The sequence below is a fragment of the Cupressus sempervirens genome, chromosome 11, assembly GCF_028749045.1.
Source record: "Cupressus sempervirens isolate cs-2001-9-10 chromosome 11, ASM2874904v1, whole genome shotgun sequence".
Lineage (NCBI taxonomy): Eukaryota > Viridiplantae > Streptophyta > Pinopsida > Cupressales > Cupressaceae > Cupressus > Cupressus sempervirens.
The window spans coordinates 184,366,503-184,383,748 of NC_143128.1; the positions used below are offsets into that span (position 1 = coordinate 184,366,503).

At 34.6% G+C, this 17,246-nt stretch overlaps 1 pseudogene; it reads left to right on the top strand.

The window, feature by feature from the left end:
* Window positions 1-16,950, top strand: part of LOC149528813 (shaggy-related protein kinase epsilon pseudogene) — a 40,116-nt pseudogene extending 23,166 nt beyond the window's left edge.
* The last annotated feature ends 296 nt before the right edge of the window (window positions 16,951-17,246 follow it).

Sequence of the window (17,246 nt, forward strand, 5' to 3'; positions counted from 1 at the left end):
GCATCTTACCTGGCTAATGAGATTCACAATGGATTGGTGGAGATTGCAAAGGGCAAGGTGGAGAAGGTTTGGGGTTAGTACTCCCTATTGATGCATATTTTTCTATTTAAAGGGGTTACATATTTCGGTAAAGAAATGGTTTTAAATAGGGAACAAGAGGGGGAAACACTACCAGTTCAATTATGGAGTGCAGACATGACTGGGGAAGCAGAAAATGCTAGCTTTGTTAGATTTGATAGGCACTTTGCTTCAAAACTAAGGTGCCTCATATTGAGTGACAATCCCAAAATTCCTAAGGCACTAATGCACCTTGTTAGGCCTATGGAAAGACCCCATAGTCTAAAAGTTTCACATAATTGGGGGGATATTATCCCATATCCGGTCTCAACTGTCATTAGAGTTTATGGATTCAAAGGGACACCCCATGTACTACCCTATCAGGGGCCTTTAAAGGTAGGAGAAGCTGAATTTTTATGGTAGTTGGGAGGAGTGGAGGAGACCTTTTTGCACAAAAGGGGAACAGGATCAATTTTTCCTACTTGCACTATAGCTCACCAGTTTGTAATAACTAAAGAGAGGTGGGTCTTCCTCTACAAATTTTTGGATCAGTATAAGATGGCAGTATCTCACTCTCATTTTTGTGATGCAAAAGATTTCTTTAATTCTACTCTTAGACATAGGATCAAGCTTCATCCAAGTCAGCATGAATTCTATTTCCCTAAAGATGTAATAAGGAATGAATTTTCTCTCCAGGAGAAAGAAACAAAGAAAGAGAAATGGAGAGTCTATTCAAAAGTTTTAGAGTTTATTAATTGTTTTGACAAGGATTACAATCCTCTTAGTAATGTTGCAACTAATGCAGATAAAATAAATAAGCTCATGAGTACATTCCCCAAAATAATGGAGGTAATGAATGAGAAGAAATAACATTTTATTGATTCTTTTCCAGATAAAGCTAGGGAAGTAATGAGGAAATTGGGTTTCACCCCTAACATAGGGGCAGGTCCATTTTTTATGCGAAAGAGGACAAGATATACTGTCATTTGGGATCAGATGCCCACTGTAAACAAAGGAAAGTAGATAATTGAATCTACTAGTACTATTTTTGAAGAAAGACCCCCTGAACCCTCTCCCAAAAGAAGAAAAATAATTAGGGAAGGGGAATCACATGATGAAGGTTACTCACCTTCCCAAACTCCAATGAGAATTGAGGAGGAGCATCTCACCAATGAGAAAATTGAACAAATGGGATCGCAAGGAGGAGTTTTTGTTACTCAGGTAGAAATTGATGAAGGGAACTCCCAGGAGCCTCCTGTGCTGAGTTTTGAATTAACTATAGTAGATTTTAGGGGAAGGGAATTAGACCCTATTTTAGAACAAGCTAGTCAGCAATTTTTTTCTGATAACAGTTTTGTAAAATCTAGGGCTTTCCATCAATTCGTGTGGAGAGCAAACATGCACATTTTTGAGAAAAGGTGTAGGAATATGAAAATAGAGCATCCAGAAATGGATGAAGCCTCTATTCAGAATCAAATAAAGGAACAAATGATACAAGAGTTCCAAAATATAACCACTGAAGAGGGTAGATAGATGGTGAAAGATGGAAATATTTTATTATTGCCCAATTGGGATATTGCTGATGCCTTAATTTTTAATTCTATGTCAAATAATTTAGGATTACAGGATCCAAATAAAGAGGAATTCTTGGGAATAGCATTCAGTAATGACCAAGCTGGTCTTGTTATGTGGTCATTAAGAAGAGGATCCAGGACTACTCCATCATAGCCTAATGATTCAAGACTAACAGGGAGTATCATTGTGAGGAGGGTTGCTGATCCTTCACATGTATAGGCAGCCCACATGAATGTGGACTATTCTAAATTTTCCTTGGTCACTGCAGAAAAAGAAGAAAAGGAAATGACTGACCTATAGAGGAAGTATGAAATAGTGGTGGATGCCTACAATAAAGAAGTAAAAAAGAGAATTGAGATTGAGAACAAGCTATTGGGAAAAACCACTAGGCCAAAAATAACATACCCTCACCCCCCAGTTGAACCTTTTAAATCCACCCCTCTCATAGAAATACCAGATACACCCCAAACGCCACAATACTACACTACTGAGGACTTTGAAGAAGAAAAAGGAAAACTGTGGGCTTTACATGTAAAATTGGAATCCAGATATGAAGATAAATTGAGAAAAGCTTTCACATATTTGGGGGACAAGATTGAATGGCCACTAATTTATGATCAGTTGGCCAAGGTGATCAGTATCTGGGAGGATTTGAAGTCTAATGATAAGGCTCTAATGCCTATTTTGAATAAATGGGTGACAAGGGAGAAAGAAATAACACTTTTATGTTTCTCTGTCATAGATAATTCTTTTGATCAAATTGAAAAAACTTTTGATATTGTTTCTGATCTTACAGATTTTAGTAATAAAAGGATTTATTTACAAAAAGTAGTAGTAGGCTACTTTGAAAAGTACAAAAGCTAGGAATTCAATTTGTTTCCTCATGCCTTAGATAAAGAGAATAATTTGAAAAGCAAAGATGAATGGGCAAAGGAACTTAATGATTTATTCTGTTTAAGAATGAATCAAGTCATTAATGAATCAGGGCATACATGGTGGGCCACCACAACAAAAGAAATGGTGAAAGCTCAAATATTCTTTGATTCTTTAAAGCAAGATTTTTTTACCATTAATAAGGATGCTGAATATGTGTTAAAAAGATAGAGGGATATTTTACAGTTCAATTGGCTAGATGATACATTATTTGACAAATGGATGATAGATATGGCTCCTGTTGAGCAGTTTGAAGAAGATGAAGATGATAGTGATGAAATGCAAGGTGAAGAGATCCAAATCATTGACCCTGTCACTACTCAAACCCAACCGAAAGAAAAAGACAAGGATAATCTGTTACCTTCAGTTACAGACCCGGGACCACAGGATGCCGATACAACTAAAGAAAGGGAAAAGGTAGAAGTTATTTTCCCCATACAGGATAAAGATGGAGAAAGCCCATAGGTGGAGGTTGACGTGCCATCATCAGAAAAAATTTCAACATTGGTTAATTTGGCTGCTGCATACAAGGAAGGATCAGAATAGCAACCAACTTAGCAACACAGGAGCATGTAACAAAAGGGCCCACAAAAGGAATGTCTGATGTAAAACTTTTTCTGTTACTCATGTTTTTGTCATCTTGTTACAAGTATATGTAAGTGTCTTTTAAAGGACACCTGTCATTTGTCTTTAGCCTAGAGCTTGTTGCATCTCACACTATTTAAGTGAGATCCCAAGGCTAAAGAATGGTCCAAATTCTATTTTTCTAAGTACTATGCTTAGTTTTTTTTTTGTCCAAATTTTGAAAGCAAGTTTATAATGTATTTTTTTTGTCAATTCTCTGAGAATACATGAATATAGAATGAGCTGTGTTTCTTCCTGAAGGTCATTCTGAGTCTATTGTAAAGGATATACCATTTTCAAAGAAAATGAATACAAATTGTGAACTGTCCCCATATCAGTTCTTTCTAAATCTTGTCTCCTTTCAATTACTTGGTTGTCTTGATATTGTATAAGTAAAGGCTGGTGCAATTGAATGCAATCTAGTTAGGTTGTATATCTATTTATCACTGCTGTTAATTCAATGGATTAAATAAAAGCTTTGATGAATGTGATAAGGTTTCTTTAGTAGTGGAAAGGGTTTTGAATGATGAATTCTAATAAGAATTGCTGATAGAATTTTTTGTAAGGCAGCAAACTAGATTTGAGAACTTGCTATAGACTCTGGACTCCAATGGATTAGGCACTGATCAAGTTGATACAACTGAAGGAGAAATATATCATAAATGATTATCAAAATGCAGCATCAAATCAAATTTTACTTTCATTTCCTGTAGATCTTCAAAGCTGGCCAGCACTTGTTTGCATGGAATGTTTTAGCTTTAATTAGCCACTATTGTTAAGAACATCTGCAGATCTATAAAAGATTTATTGGCCATATCTATTTTATGGGATGTGTTTATCAAGTTAGTAAGAATATGTTTGAGGATCTTGAAATGAGAATTAGAATGAAACTAAGAATAATCCTCATACAGTTGTTCCAGTTTTGAATCATCCCTGGGTATACCCACCCTAGTTTAGCAGAGCCAAAAGAGTAGAAAACCATCTGTGGTTTTGTTGAAGTTGGGTCCAAATACTTTGCATATGCAATTGTTAATAAGAATAGGCTAGTCTTTAGATTGTGTATGTACTGTCATTTTGGTATTAAGCATTTTGTCGCTTAGTAGTTTTAGTGCATTTTAAAACACCAACAAAATGACAACTCTGCTGGGGAGTTGTCCAAAAAATATGTGAAAAGTACTGCAGTTTCTTTGGTCCTACTATGTACATGTGTGTCATGTGATCTAAGTTTTTCCCGTGGTTATAAGGGAATCTTTTAGTGACAAACCTTGAGAATTTAAAGAAGATAGAACCCAAGTACCATTGCTACACACTGACGTATCCAACCTATCCAAGTGTCTTATCTAACAAGCAAGAGTTGTAGTCTTACAACATCAGTGATTCGTCTATTTGTGCTAGATATTTTTGTTTCTACTTGTGTATTGTTTTCCTTCAGTCAGCAAAAGTGTCATTACATATTTTCCCGAAATAGGGTGGCGAATCAGTCAAGGTTTTGAAGCTAGTGCTTGTTGTAACAAAAGGTGAATATGGCTGACAAGAGAAAGAACATAAGAGCTTACATAAGAGCCAATCCTGATGTATCAATGTATACTGGTCTACCCCAAGGTGGTAGAAAGAACCAAAATAAGAAGAAGACAGATCCAAATCCCACTTGGAAACCTAGAGGTAATGCATCCATCAATTCCCATTATCAACCAGTAGTAGGAAGAGAGTCTTCTTCACTTAGTTCTGAATCTGAAACTACAAGACTCTTAGGAGGCATTTTTAGTACCCCATTACCAGATGAGAGAGTCTTTCAAGATAAAGATGTGTCTGCAATAGGAGTTGCTTCATCAAGGCTAGATCCTATAGCAGATATGAACTATAGGCTAGGATTTAGGAGTTCATTTGATAATCATTTTAATCCCCGAGCAGCCCCATATTTAGAGCCAAATCTTATAGATCTGGATGACCCTGCTGATTCAAAGTCAACTTCTGTAGATCCTAAAGAAGTGCACTCTAAAATAGGATTTTTGAAGAAATGGATTGCTAAGGAAGAAGCTAAATGCATTCATCTTGAAAAGGAAAAGGAGCAAGCCACCTTGGATGCCATAATAGAAAGGGATGCTTTGCTAAGAAGGATGGATGCTTTGAAGGAGCAAAATAAAAAGCTAGAAGAAAATACCACAACTTTCCATAAGGATGTTTTTGGAGATGTTGATAATTTGAGAGCTAAAGTTCAAGAACAAGAGAAACACCTAAATCAAAGGCAAGAACCAATTATTGCTCAAATCCAAGCCTATAAACTTGTTCAAGTGGATCTTGTAGAGCCCACTGCAAAAGCTCTAGATAGAGGGAAAGGCAAGGCTATAGGAATCCAAATAAATGAACCTCAAGCTATACCAAGCAAACGTATACAACCCTCCATGTCAAAATTAGATCTAGATCTTGAGAAGGCTCGAAAAGAGAGGGAAGATCTTGCAAAATAACTTGAGAAGGTTGAGAATGAAGCTCAAGCTACAGAAACTAGGAGAAAAATTCAATTCATAAAATCTAATTCTGCATTGGCTTCATGGCCCAATTTGTCTATCCCACCTGCAATTCCTGCACCAGCTAGTGGTCCAATAATCTCAACTCAGGGAGTACCCCAATTTGTTCCTACCTCATCTTCCACTATTGGCACCCACGTCCCATTTGTCCCACCACAATAATCCCAAGCTGCTCCCCTGAGTCAAGCTAATATAGCTAGTACTTCAAATGTTCTTGGTTTCCAGAAGAAACCTATATACCTAGAAAAGTATAGACAAATATCATTTGCTAGTATTCTTGGTGCTCCATATCCCATATCGTTTGATTTAAGAGATAAAGTGGTTAAGTTCTCTGGGAATAATGTTGTTACTGGTGAAGAACATTTGATAATTTTCATTGATATGTTGAATGATTATGAAGTTGAACATGAAGATATGGTAATGAAATTTTTTGTGCATTCACTAATTGAGGATGCAAGGGATTGGTTTAGGAGGTTTCCCGATGACAGTATTACCTCATGGAGTGATTTGGAGAAATTGTTCAAGGAGCAATATGGAGACAACACTAATGCAGGATTCATGCTGAATGAGTTCAACAACATGAAGAAGAATCCAAATGAGTCCACATTTGATTTCAATGTAAGATTCCAGAAAGGTATGTACAGACTATTTCAAGTTATGAGGTTAAATGAAGATGTCTATCTGACAACATATTTCAATGCTTTTGATAGAAAAATGGCTTATCAATTGAGGGATAAGGATCCTAAGACTTTAAGGGATGCCTATAAAATTGCAGTAAATATAGAGAATAATAGGAAGGCATCTATAAACTGGGTAGGAGGGATGATTCGAAGCTTTTTAATCTTAAGAACAATAATAAAAGGGAGGGTGACAAAAATCCTATAGGAAAGAAGCCCGAAGAACCTACTATAGGCTAGGTTTTGGAATTTATCAAGAAGATGAATCCCACTAATTTCAATAAGCCAAATGTTGCTGAAAGACCCCCTGTGGCTAACAACAATTTCAATAGGTAGCCTAGAATGCAAAATTACCCTTACACCACTCAGTGGAAAGATGGTAAGCCAGTTCCCAACCAGACCCACAATGTGAAGGATAAGGGTACTCCAGATCCCCTACAAAGGAACACTATAAATATGAATGATGATGTACCATGGTGCATTATATGTCAATCACCTCATTCTGTTGACTATTGTGCTGTTGCTCAGTCATTTGCCCAAGGTCAAGGAGTGCAACCTGAAGAAGAAACTAAAGAGAAAATCCATGATGATATAAGTTGCAATATGGTAAGCATGTTTGATGATTTGATAGATTTTGATTCAGAAGAGCCTGAAAATGATATTACATTTCTTATCATTTACATCATCAGCAAGTGCTTTCAGATGATGAAGGGTATGATACATATAAGGTATGCAGTACATCTTCTAATGTAGGTCTCACAAGCTTAAGAATGCCCTCCAAAGAGGAGATTGACATAATTACAACAGAAATGATTTCACAAGTCCATAGTAATTACAATTTGAGAAATAGAATAGTAAATAATGATGCAGGAAAGCCATCCAGTGTATTCATCAAAGATATCACTCATAATATGAATGATCAAAACAAGAAAGTCAATGTAGATGTGCCTAAGATCAAGGAAAATAAGGGTAAGAAATGGGAACCAAAGAAGAAGGTTCAATTTCAGATAAGTGAAGCAATAAAACCAGTTGTGCAACCAAAGAAATCAGAACCTGATACTATCAAGAAAATAGTGGTGCCTATTGCTCAAAAGATTCCAACTCCAGGTACTCTTGTAAAACCCATTATTGTTGAACCTGTTGATATGATATCTATGTTGTCTCAAATTACTATAAAAGTGCCCTTGTCTGAACTGTTTAGAATTGAAGAGCATAAGAACAAGGCTTTATCATGGTTGGGTGGAATAGAAAAAAATAATATTATTGTAGAGAAAACTGTGTCCCAACAAACCCCATTGGTATTAGAGGATAGTGGTATCATATCCCAGATTCCTCAAATATTTTTAGATGATTCCTCAGTGGCATTCATAGAAGACATTGATCCTTTTTTCCTCAGTCTAATCATAAAAGGGAAGACCTTAAAAAATTGCATGATAGAATCAGGAGCTTCCAACACTATAATGCCTTTCAAAGTAATGGAAGTCTTAGGTTTGAAGGTGGATACCAAGTAGGATAGATGCAGAGGAATGGATGCTAGGGAAGTCCCAATCATAGGCACCATAAATGCCTTACCATTCAAATTGGCTACATATCCTGAAGTAGAATTAACCATGTCTATCCTTGTGGTAGATATACCTCCACACTATGGAATGATACTCTCTAGGAAATGGAGTGCTGCCATTGGGGGAAGCCTGCAATGTGATCTCACTTATGCCACTTTTCATATAGGGGACAAAGTTGTTAGGGTAAATAGGGAGCCAATGGTTAAATTACATTTTAGGAGAAGAAATTGACAAAGATACCACTTGTTTCCTAGATACTGGGATTAATGCTTTCAGGGCTGAATTAATTATTTAGGAAGTTGAAAACTTACTTGCTATCATTGAACATGAAGTTGAATGTTGCATGAACTCACCAAAATTATGGACAATGTTCTTTGATGGGGCTAGTTCTAAAGAGGGTGCAGGGGCAAGTGTATTTTTTGTGTCCCTTGAAAATAACACTTTTAGGTATTCATTCACTTTGAAGTTTTCCTACACTAATAATATTGTAGAATATGAAGCATTGCTGCTAGGACTCAAAGTTGCCATACATCATAGAATTAAAAAATTTTGTGTTATAGGGGATTCTGAACTAATTATCTCTCAGATCAAAGGAACCTACTCATCCAAGAAGAAGAGATTGAATAAATATAGAAATGCAGTTTGGGATCAGATAGAATTCTTTGATGCATTTGGGATCTCATGGAGAGACAGGACTCAAAATAAGATGGTTGATCTATTAGCAAATGTAGCAATCAAGCCAAAAGAGATATCATTTGCAGGAATCTCTCAGATTGAGGTGCAAAATAGACCTTCCATACCTAACAAAATTGAAAATTGGCAGGTCTTTGAAGATGACAAAGAAATTACAAATTTTTTGTTAAATGAAGACAAGTACCACGGTCAGGAAATGGATTGCAGTGAACTGATTGAAACCATAAATGGGAAGGAAACCATTTTTGGTCAAGAGATTATGCAATTGAAAACAGATAAGATGTCGAAGGGGTTAGTGGTCTTGGAAAATATTTTTGATAACCAAGACAGAGTAAAATCAAGAGTTAATGACCTCAAACCTCAGGAGTTAGAAGAAATAAACTTGGGTATTGATGAAGTTCCTAAAAGGGTTTATATTGGCCAAAATCTACCTGTTAAAATCAAGAAAACATTGATTGACCTACTTAGAAAATACAGACATTTTTTTTCTTGGTCATATGATGACCTTAAGGCTTATAGGGAGGATCTGTTCCAGCATGTCATACCATTGAAGGAAAATGTAAAACCTTTCAGGAAAAAATAGAGACCAATCAATCCTACCCTTGCCCCAAAAATGCAAGAAGAACTAACAAAACTAAGAGATGGTGGGATAATCAAACCAATTAGGCATTCCACCTGGGTTTCAAACTTGGTTCCTATTAGGAAGAAGAATGGAGATATTAGGCTATGTGTGGATTTTAGAAACTTAAACATTGCATCTTTGAAAGACAATTATGGCTTACCTAATATGGAAGCCATGTTGTAGCAAGTGACTGGCTTTGAATTAATGTCAATGATGGATGATTTTTCTAGATATAATCAAGTTCTAGTAAAGGAAAGTGATCAGTTTAAGATAGCCTTCACAACCCCATGGGGAACATATGTTTATGTGAGGATGCCTTTTGGCCTAATTAATGCGGTAGCTACCTTCCAAAAAGCCATGGATGTAGCATTTCATGATTATATTTATAAATTTATGGTTGTGTACTAGGATGATCTTACAACATATTCTAATAAGGCTGAAGATCACTGCAAACATTTGGAAAAAATCTTTTTCAAAGCTCTGGAATATGGAGTTTCTTTAAACCCAAAGAAATGCGCATTTGGGGTCACAGAAGGCAAACTACTAGGACATATAGTGTCTAAGGATGGGGTGAAAATAGACCTTGAGAGAGTAGCGGCTATTGACAAAGTCCCCAAGCCAAAAAATGTAAAAGGAATTCAATCTTTCTTTGGCCAAGTTAATTTCCTTAGGAGATTTGTTACAAATTTTGCTGAGATTAGTAGACCTATCTCAAAGATGCTAAAAAAGGGAGCCACTATAGATTGGAATGGTGATCCTTCACAAGCATTCCAAGATATTACAATTGCAATAAAAAATGTCCAGTATTGAGAACCCTAGATTATTCAAAACCCATGCATATTTTTTCTTTTGCATCCTTCCACACTGTGGCTACAATCTTATTGCAGAAAAATCAAGAAGGATATGAGAAGCCTATTGCCTTTTTCAGTAAGTCACTACAGCCCACTGAACTTAAGTATGAAATAAATGAAAAGCAAGCATATGCTTTAGTAAAGGCTGTAAAATCTTTTAGATGTTACCTGGTAGGTGCTACTGTTATCGCTTTTGTACCTAGTGCTGCAGTCAAGGATATATTTTCTCAACAGGAAGTATCAGGCAGGAGATGTAGATGAATCAATAGAATTCAGGAATTCAGCATTGATATATAGATAACAAAGTTAGTAAGGGGTCAAGGTTTGGCCAAACTTATGGCTGAAGCTAATCTAGAGGCTAATCAGATAAATCTGGTAAATGATGATCTTAGAGTTGACTTATGTGACATGGACCAGTGTGATTGGTACACCAATGTCATATATTACTTGCAACACATGGAAGCTCCTCCCCATTTGCCTGAAAATGAAAAGAGGAATACTAAATTGAAAGCCATCAGGTATGTAATTGTCCAAAGCAACCTATGGTGGAGAAATTTTGAGGGAGTATTATTGAAATGTGTTGATAAGGAAAAGGGCAAAAAAGGTTTTGAAAGAAATGCATGCTGGAGTGTGTGGGGAGCACTATATGGCCAAAACTACTACACGTAAGATAATGAGGGTTGGATTCTGGTGGCCTTCCCTTTTCAAGGATGCTCAAGTTATGGTTAGGAAATATGATCCTTGTCAGAGGTTTTTTGGAAAGCTAAAGTTCTCAGGAAATACCCCATTGAAGCCAGTGGAGATTCAAGCTCCTTTTCAACAATGGGGTCTAGATTTCATAGGAGAAATTTTCCCCAAGTCTAGCATTGGCTATTCTTGGATTCTGGTTGCTACTGACTACTTTACAAATTGGGTAGAGGCTATCCCCACAAGAGATGCAACAAGTAAAGTGGTCAATAATTTCCTACTGAATAATATTATTTCTAGATTTGGCTATCCACAGAAAATTGTAACAGATAATGCTATGTGCTTCAGGTCTGAGGAATTCATCAAGTTTTGTGATAAATATGGAATGACAAGGTCATCATCTGCTCCATATCATCCACAAGGGAATGGACAAGCTAAGTCCACAAATAAGAGCCTGTTGAAGGTCATTAAGAGAACTTTGGATGATAATAAAAATGCATGGGATTCCAAGTTACAGTTGGCAATATGGGCTGACAGAGTAATTGTAAAGAAAGAAATTGGTGTAGCTCCATTTGATTTAGTGTATGGGATTCAAGCCAGAATGCTTCAGAACAACTTGATGGGACTCTACAATTACATCCAGGTGTATGATGAAGATACTACAGATGAAATGCAAGAAATAATGGATGAATTGGTAGGACTGATAGAAACCATAAGAGAAGCATCTCTAAAGAACCAAAAGTTGCAATTGCAAGTCAAGACACTCTATGATAAAAGAACTATAAGAAGAAAGTTTGAAGATGGAGATTTAATCTTAATGTGGAATGCCAGAATTGAGGATAAAGGAAAACATGGCAAATTTGATCCTATTTGGTTAGGCCCATATCTAATTGAAAATACTTGGGGTGAAGATTCTTATATACTCAAAGATGTATTTGACAATATTCTTGAATTTCCAGTTCATGGACAGTTCTTGAAGAGGTATTTTTCTTGAAAAATACTTATTTTCTTCCATGAACAATAGTTTTAGGGTTTCCTATGTTTTTGTACATTTTGTATATTCTGTAAGTCCTTGTAAATATCCCTGTGCAGTCTTGTTCCTTGTTTCTATGTGTTGCTCAGTGCTCTTTGAAGAAGTTGTCTTTTTTACGAAGTATGTGGTCTGCTCTCCCATAGATTCTAAAATCTTGCATAGACTCAAGTAGTCTATCATCCCCAGATAGAGCCACTGTTGGTCTGACTTTTCATATTATAGAAGTCTTTTGTCCAATTGTAGAAAAGTCAATTTTTTCATTCTAGTGGATAATAGGGTTTCTAGATAATTCATCCATTTGCTAGCCTTTGAAAAACTTTTGTGAAAACCCTACGTTTCTTTCTATTCGTAAATTATTAGGCGTGAAGTATTTGAATTTTCAAATAGGGTGAATATTCTGTTGTCTTTTTATCTTCTGTGCCCCCGAGATACCTTTCCTCTCATATTCCCCAACCGTTCGATCTAAGTAGATCCACCATTGTCGTTACCTCACTATGCAAACATGGGAACTTTTTATGTATGGTGAGGTAGTGAGTGCTGAAAAGTTTATAAAACATTTTATGCTTTATAAATTTAACACAATTTTTTTTTTCATGAGGATTTGATGCAAAAACATTTGAATTTTTTTGCAAATCTATTCCAAGGAGATAACAAGACCTTTAATGCTTGAAAATTGTTGAAATCAAATGAAAGAATTCTCATGATTGTATGAAAGAATGAACATAATTCTCCCTCTTAAAAATGTAAACTTTCAACTTTATACTACTCAATAAACAATGATAAAAGAAATAATCATGCCTATATTTGTACTATGAAATATCAAATATAGGCCAAAAAGAAAATAACAAATAATCTAATTTTGATGTAGGAGCATCTTGACCCATCATACATTATGATGAATTTCATAATATTGTAATATTTAAGTCATTTAGATTTTCCTATAACCATGTTGAAGAAATGGTTAAAATGCTTAATTTTGCATTGTGATGTATTAAAAACTAGAAAAAAAATACATTTGCATTGTAATGGGAGTGCTTCAAAAAGCATTGAAAAATGTACAAGGGTTAAAAGAATGTGTTGAGTTGGTTAAAAAGGTGGTTGGGAAGTTGTAAACCACCAAAATCACTTTAAAATCATTGTATTGGTCGTTCCAAAGAGAGAGAGGAGGGAAGAGAAGAAGAATAGATCATTTTTGAAGCACTCCCATTACAATGCAAATGTATTTTTTTCTAGTTTTTAATGCATCACAATACATCACAATGCAAAATTAAGCATTTTAACCATTTCTTCAACATGGTTATAGGAAAATCTAAATGACTTAAATATTACAATATTATGAAATTCCTCATAATGTATGATGGGTCAAGATGCTCCCGCATCAAATTTGGACCTCGATGTCTATAAACATCAAAGACAATCAATCAATATGTAATATTTCTAAGTAAAACTACACTATATTGATAAGAGATATGAGTTTCCACAATCCATAATAGTGAGTAATGCTCTTGTTTTTTTAAATGACAAACAACTTTATTTTTCCTCTAGTGTCACTACTCTAATTTTAATTCCATTTATTTCCACATCAGGATGATAGAAATATTGTAAAGGAAGTTGAAGTGAATATCTCAAAAAATACACTTCTAGCCAATTTTAGAATGAGTGCTTTAGCTACTAGTTATGGAAAATTTGTAGAAGCATCAATGCATGACAATGTAGTACTATTACTTCAAAATATGTTTAAATTTGTTAGTTGCAATATGATGATAAATGAAATTAGGTAAATGTGGTTCCTTGATTTGTTTCATTATTAAATATGGTTCTTTGCATTTATGGGCATTCACTCACATCTTTATGCATTCCTTATTTGTTTATATTATTTATTTTACTCCTTTTCCACAAATAGAGGAGCAACAATAGTAGTGAGATGTACCTCCATAGGGTTTTTCCCTTCATTATTCTATGATTCCTAGTATCTATGTTGCCCTTTGAATTATTTTTATTATCTCTTTTCTATTATTTTATTTTTGAGTGATGAAGAGGTGATTGAAAATAAACATTAATCTATTTTGTAATGAATCTTTCTCTCTTTTATTATGCCAAAGCATGGGAAATCCAAAAGGGATAGTAGGCAAGGGAAGGAATAATGTAGGCGACGATTGGGTTTAATAGAAAGGAAAAGAGTTGCAATGAAAAATGGGCCTAGAATGGTAAAATGCATATTTTTTCAATTTATTTTCCTAGGAGTCACAAAATCTAAATAATATAGGGTTTTCCACCACTACAAAGGTGTGGGTTTGTTAAAAAGAGTATTTTTAATTTCTTGGTTGTAGAAAGGTTTCCCTTCATTATTCTATGATTCCTAGTATCTATGTTGCCCTTTGAATTATTGTTATTATCTCTTTTCTATTATTTTATTTTTGAGTGATGAAGGGGTGATTGAAAATAAACATTAATCTATTTTGTAATGACTCTTTCTCTCTTTTATTATGCCAAATCATTGGAAATCCAAAAGGGATAGTAGGCAAGGGAAGGAATAATGTAGGCGACGATTGGATTTAATAGAAGGGAAAAGAGTTGCAATGAAAAATGGGCCTAGAATGGTAAAATGCATATTTTTTCAATTTTTTTTCCTAGGAGTCACAAAATCTAAATAATATGGGGTTTTCCACCACTACAAAGGTGTGGATTTGTTAAAAATAGTATTTTTAATTTCTTGGTTGTAGAAAGGTTGCCGTTGCCTTTGAAATTTTTTATTGTCATGATCATTGAGGCCCTTTCTGATCACACAATCCCATGACCTACTTATCATTGTGTACTTTTAACTTTATGAATGTGAAATATTATTTGCTACTATATGCTTGAGGAATTCATACTTTTTATTTATTGCATAGAGGTATCATATAACTTTATATGAATTCATATCCAGGAAGCATTTTGTTATTGAATTCATGACGAAGTTCATTTATTCTCTTTTTTTTCTATTACTATAGAAGATCAAGTTCATAGCAATAAAAAAACATGCCATGATTTATAAGGCCTCCTCCTCTAGAAAATATTTGAGTACATGTAATGTTGTGAAAGGCCTTTCATGTAGACTAATATACCTTGAAGTAAGGTAAGGGCTTTCTTCCCATCATTCCCATGGTTGATATTAACAGTGATCTTTCAATAATTTATGAAGACAATATCACATAATTTTTTATTCAACTATATATTTTCTTTTTGCATCAAGATTCTACATCATACTGTAGTTTATTATCAACATAAAGAAAGAAGTATTATCCAAAACATTGATGCAAATAAAACTTACAGAGCTAAATTCTTTAAGAACTATAAATGGGGTCTATTTTTTTTTTGTGAGAAAAGAACTAGTTGCATCACTTAGGGATGAACCTTGAGGGCGAACAACATAATATAAATTTTCCTCAACACATACAATTTTTTAAGAGTAATATAGTTTACTATAACACAACTTTACTTGAATGAATTAATCTTGTAGAAATCCTCAAAGTCTACTTGCACAACATTTTTATACCAATCCACATTTTGATTGCATGTATATCATAAAAGGAAACTTACAAAACCTTTGAGATGTTCATTCAAAAATGACAACACATTAAATAAGGTATTCTCCATACCAACTGTAGAGTCCCAATTAGTTTTCAAGAAGGTTGTTGGGAAAATATTTGACCCTCTACATCAACACAGGTATTAAAGAGAATAAAAAAATATTCAAAATCCAACATAAGTAATTATTAAGATACTTGTGAAATTTATTTGAAGACAGAAATTAGAAGAAAAAAATACAAGTTCTTCGAGTGAAAGTCGCATGCTACTTATTATGAATAACAATCAAATGTTTCCTTAATTTAATGGCCTAGAATTTGTTATAACACAAGGCCTATTAATTTTCAAAAATTTACCACCATAACACAAAATAGAAAAGACAATAGATGGCCCTAGGGAATGTGGGTTGTTGTCTTTTGTCAATAATTGCAGCAAAGAGAGAGACTTACACTATTGCAAGGTTATATCTTTATAGAAGGAGAAGAGATTTTGTCCATGATCATCTCCCCGAGGAGTTAAAGATTAAAGATAATAAGGCAGATATTGGATAAGGAAATAGTAACATCTATTGTGTGAATGATATAGAAGTAGGTCACATAAATTCTACAACTATTGGTGGTAGGGATTGAAAACCTAGTTAGACCATCTATTACATGGTAGAGCAAGTGGTGGGTATCGGGTCCTTTGGAATTGTGTTTCAAACTAAATGTTTCGAGATAGGGGAAACTCTTTCCATTGAAAAATCTTGGAAGATAAATGATACATGAACTGGGAGTTGAGGACAATGTGTTTACTAGACCACCCAAAACCAAATTGTTAAAACATTATTTTGTTTCCACAATAGAAAATGATCAATTGTATTTAAATTTAGTGTTGGAGTATGTGTCAAAGACTATTTATTGTGTTGGAAAACAATATTGTAGGGTGAATCAGAGGATTCATATCATATATACAAATTTATATACATATTAGATCTAGATGTCATTAGCCTACATTCATGGACTTGGGATAAGCCATAGAGACATAAAGCCCCAAAATATTTCAGTGAATTCAAACATTCATCAAGTTAAACTCTGCAACTTTAGAAGTGTTAAACTTCTATTCAAGGGTAAGCCTAATATATCTTATATTTTATCATAGCATTATTAAGCTCCTGGGCTCATTTTTTGTGCATAGAGTATAGTATATACAACTACCATTGACATGTGGTCATCAGGTTGTATCCTTGCCAAACTTCTCTTGGGTTAGCCTTTGTTTCATAGGGAGAGTTGAGTGGACTAACCTATAGATATTATCAAGGACCTTAGAATACAAACCTATGAGAAAATCAAGTATATGAATACTTATTATATAGAATTCAAATTTACCTATATAAAATATCAACCATGGTATTTGGTTCAAGACTACTTTCATGTTCACTAAATCTTCAATGTACTATTCTTAAAGCTTGCATCCATCCATTTTTTGATGAATTTTGTGATCCTAATATTTCTTTCCCTAATAGTCATCATGTACCTACACCCTTGTACTCCTTTAGAATTTGATTCCAAAGCATACAAGGATGCAATGATTGCAACTTGGGCTTAGCCTATAGGTTTTACTCTCTATTTGGAGACTTGGTATCTTTTTTGCACTTAAGGAGCTTGAAAATATTTAATGACTAGACATGATATTTTGATGGGTTGTGGTTCAAAAGCTAAGGGGATAGTGAGGAAAATGATGGAAACAATGTGGTCATGCTCCCTTGTCTTTACATTCCAAGAGCTTTACATTCTAGTTGTCTCTATATTTTCCCCCTACATATGACTTTATAGTTGGCTCTACATTCCAAGATATCTTT